Source organism: Callithrix jacchus, chromosome 11 (genome assembly GCF_049354715.1).
Source record: "Callithrix jacchus isolate 240 chromosome 11, calJac240_pri, whole genome shotgun sequence".
In the NCBI taxonomy this organism is placed as follows: Eukaryota; Metazoa; Chordata; class Mammalia; order Primates; family Cebidae; genus Callithrix; species Callithrix jacchus.
Genome location: NC_133512.1, coordinates 4,074,189 through 4,078,727, shown reverse-complemented (window position 1 = coordinate 4,078,727; position 4,539 = coordinate 4,074,189). Strand labels below are relative to the sequence as shown.

The 4,539-nt window shown below is 40.4% G+C and overlaps 1 long non-coding RNA gene across 1 annotated transcript; it reads right to left on the bottom strand.

Moving 5' to 3' along the window:
* Positions 1–1,055: 1,055 nt before the first annotated feature.
* Positions 1,056–4,336, bottom strand: LOC144578217 (uncharacterized). The gene is made up of 3 exons (XR_013523665.1): positions 4,252–4,336; positions 2,685–2,761; positions 1,056–1,276 (listed from the first exon to the last, which is right to left on the bottom strand). It is a non-coding gene; the product is annotated as an uncharacterized LOC144578217 (long non-coding RNA).
* Positions 4,337–4,539: the final 203 nt, after the last annotated feature.

Here is a 4,539-nt window from a genome sequence, read left to right as displayed (position 1 = left end):
GGTGGTTACATTCCTTAGAATGACTATAGAGTATATCACCTGGTGATTCTACGCTTTGAAATGAGTAGTTATGGACTTCGAAATGACTGATGGGGTGGGACTTTGTTTCCCTTTCAAGGAGGGTAAGAGTCATCATTTGTATGAATGATGGAGGCATGTTTGGGAAATAAATGTAGGCAGGAATGTGAGGACAAATGCTGAGTAGCAGAACAGGTGGACAGTGTCATTCCTTTGTTTGCCTTCTGATCCGTTTCCTACCCTTCTCCTGCTCTGTTTCACATGGGGGCAAATTTGGCAGATTACATTTCCAAGGTTCTCTTTATAAATGGATTCCGGTTAGGCTGGCCAATGGTGGAGCCTGGTGGAAGATTGAGCCACCTGTGGAAGCATTTCTCCCCATCTCCCTCCACTCAGGTGGCATCTCCAGCAGTGGCTGCTTCTCTGCGTTTATCTCTGGCCTCATAGCTTTCATTGTCATTCCAGTCCCTGACATGTGGCTCAGCTCCTAATTTTTCCAGTTATAGAAGTGATAGAAGCTTCTTGTTATTACTAATCTGCATTGCCTCCCCATTCCCTATTTGGCTTTTGGCTTTTTCAATCTCTGTGGCTGGATCCCCATGTCAAACTCCATCTATTGAGCTACTGTGTGAGCTCTGTTTTCCTGACTAGAGCATAGCTAAAACATGAAAATATGTTGGTCCCCAGTGAATTCCACTTCTCATGCTGCACAGTTGCCTCAACTGTTTGCTATGATTCATCAGGAGCAATAGTAACCTCAACACATGTTTAAACTACCATATATACATGTTTAAACGTTAGTTTAAACTACTATATATTGACATTTTGCCTCTCAAATCTTTATCATAGCTGAGCTGATGAGTAATAAAATATGTGCCAAACAGGCTTTCTTTGTTAAGTTCTTTCTGGTCAAAAGAACTTATCATCTTCATTTCTGCCATTTTCTTTCCCTGATAGAACCTATGCAAGTTATCTATTGCTGTGTAACAAATTATAACAAAACTTAGCAGCTTAAATAATAAGGATTTATTATTTTATACTGTGTCTTAGGGTCAGGAACCTGTGTACAATTTGCCTGGTGGTTCTGGCTCAGGACCTCTCATGAGGTTGCAGTCAAGCTGACTGGCAAGTTGGACTCATCTAGAAGCTTGACTTGGGCTGTAGGATCTGCTTCTAAGCTGTTACTAGCAGGAGACTTCCATTTCTAGCCACTTGGGCCTCTGCATAGAGATGCTCATAATATGGCAGATTGTTTCCCCTAGAGGTAGAGAAGAGAGAGAGACAGAGAGAGAGAGAGAGAGAGAGGTAAAAGTGCGGTCGGTATCTTACAACCTAATCCTGGAAGTGACATGCCATCACCTCTACTGTGTTGCTTTGGTCACACAAACCAATCCTGGTATAATGCAGGGTGAGGAGGCTGCACAAGGATGGCATACCAGGAAGTGGGTTCACTGGGGTCATCTTGGACACTGGCAACTACAGAACCCATAATTAGTCATCAAGAAAGATCTATCTCTATACCTTTTTGACATTATATATAATTTTTTATATCAAGAAAACTGAGGCTAGTAGGAGAAAGGGAAAAATAAAACATGCTTTGATTCAAAATGATCATGTAAATTCTGTTAAAGTCTCTATATACCTATTGTAATCTTCCAAAATATCTTTTGTTAGCATCTGTAATTTTCAAAGGGGAACTTTATATCTGTTGTTTCATTTGTGCCTCACAAAAATACCATGAACTTTGCAATCAATTTAAAAAATACCACGAGGTAGGCTGCACAGACATTTTCCTCTGCCTCTCACAGACGAAAAAGACTAAGGCTCCCAGGCCCACTCAGGTCACTCAGATGGAGCCGGGAGAATCCCAGTTTTCTGACTCCTAGTCCGACAGCCTCTTTACCACACATTGCTACTTTATCTTTGAAATGTAAACAGATTTCAAATTTGTTTGGTTTTTCTTTTAAAACAACACCCCACAAAGGACTCAAGGTGATTATATTTATTGGTGTAAAATCACTAACGTAAAATAGGACTTGTAATTGGCCTCATGGATTCTCTTTCTAAAGCAATAGTTAAACTGGTTATCTCCCTTTTAAGAGGGCCAGTCTGTGTACTTCGCAAATCCACATAATTTATTCTAAGAGGTCTAAGGGGATTTTCGTTTTCAGGTTTCTTTTACTCTGAGGCCTTTTAAGCTAGAAGGCTAATCATGCTGCATTATGGTAAGCATCAAGTCAAGAATGGAAGGTTCTCTGTACTCACCATTCCCAGCCCTGAAGCCCTGACAAGATAGGGGAGTGTGTGTGTGAGAGTGTGTGTGTGTGTGAGTGTGTGTGAGTGTGTGAGTGTGTGTGAGTGTGTGAGTGTGTGTGTGTGCAGAATATTACTTTTTTGCTATCACTGTAACTTAGTTAAATAAGAGTTTAACTAGTTGAGAACATTAAAGATCGTCCTCCCTTTCCAAAGAAAGATTGTCATCATCAAATCTCATCTCCTTGACTTTCTACTTTCCAAAGAAATTCTGCTAATTTAAATGAAAATAAAAATGCCTATCAAGACCCTATTTGAAGCAACTAGAACCTAGATTAATGGTAGATTGGTAATTCCTCAACATGCCCTAAACTTCTATGTAGCTTCTAAATAAAAGATTTCCCTCCACTCACCTCCTCTCATGTAAGAAGCAGATGGTCCTTACAGTCCGGCTCACACTATCAAGCGCACAGATCAATGAGAGAGCTGGCTTTCAGTCATTAACAAGCATAAAAAAAGAAGAAAACGTTAGTGCTTTTCCAGTCACGTGATCCACAGTGTCACCAATGTGGTTTGAACAGAGTATCTGGCACATCACACGTCACAATGCAGATTCCTCAGTCAAATAGGGGCATGAGTGTTCTATTTCCACAGCTGCTCAACTCTCCATCCTTCTGGGCTCTCTGGCTGTCTGCTCCTTGTTGTAACTGGAACCAAAGTTTGATTCACATTCCTTAAACCCCAAGCCCCACGTTCATTCAAGGCCCCTTCGTTCCTCTCTTTCTTAGCTCTAATATAAGAGTTGTATGTTTTTGAAAGGTTAATTCTTCAGAAGTTTTCCACACTTGGAAATAAGGATCAAAAATTCAAGATAATTATCCGTCAAAGAAAGGAGACAATAAGGGGAGGAAAGAAAGAGAAAGGAAACAGTAAAAGGGCTTAATGGAGCTTCATAGAAAGGATTGGTTTGCTTTCTATGCTATTAATTATTTGTCAAACAAAAAGTTGCCCAAATCCCATCAGCACCAAGGTTAGCTGTCTAATACCCAGTCCTCAATGAATTTCTTGTTGAATCTCTGTTAAAGAATCTAGATCGATGCTTCTCCAAAGAATCGGAGGAGAACTTATTTCACATGCAGATTCTCATCCCCCTGCAAAAATGATTCTAAGTCAACAAGTGGGAGTGCAGCCAGAGAGTTCCTCTGAGGCGTTTGATAAGAGGATATAAGAAAAGTAAAGGAAAAGTCCTCCAGTGCAGTCCAGGGACCAACAACTCCAACATCACCCGAGACCTTGTTGAAACGCAGAATCTCTGGACTGACGCAGACTTTGCCTGCATTTTAACAAGATTTTCAGGTGCTTTGCATGTAAATTAAAGTTTAAGAAAACTCTTCTAGAGTCAGAGTCAGCAAACACTTTCTACAAAAGGCCAACTAGTAAATATTTCAGGCTGCGTATGCCATGTGGTCACCGTCACCGCTACTCAGCTTTGCCACTGTGGGGCCAAGGCAGCAAGACAACAGAAGTCTGCAGAGCATGTGTTCCATGCAGGCCCAGTCTGGCCACTCATCCGTTTTTCTGCAAGTTACTAGCCAAGACATGTTGCATTTTTAAATGGCTGGAAAATAATCAAAAGAAGAATACTACCTTGAAATATTTGAATGTTGTATTACATTTAAATTTCTAATGTGGCAAATTAAGTTTTATCAGCACACAGCTGTATTCATTTGTTTACATTTTGTCTGTGGCTGCTTTTCTGCTACAGAGGCAGAGGCGGATAATACTGACAGAAATCATATGGCTTGCAAAAGCTAAATATTTACTATCTGGCCCTTTAAAGAAAAGATTTGCCAATGCCTCTGATAAAATTTTATTCGTGGACACTGATGTTTGAATTTCATATAATTTTCAAATGTCACAAAATATTAGTCTCCTTTGGATTCTTTTCCTAACCATTTGAAAATGTAAAAGCCATTTTACCTTTTGAGCTATACAGAAACAGGCAACATCTGAAGCAACCTGTGCTCTGCAGAGGCTCATCTGAGAAACACAGCCCAGGTTTCCTGAAAAGAAAAACAAAATCTTTTTATGCAGAGTTTCTCAGTGTTGGATATGGCTGTGACCTTTTGGAGCCTCAGATTCTTCTAAAATGATTTTGACAGTAGATTATCTCCATTTCACTTATTTATTTATTGCGATGGAGTCTCGCTCTGATGCCTAAGCTGGAGTACAGTGGCGTGGTGTCAGCTCACTGCAGCCTCTGCCTCC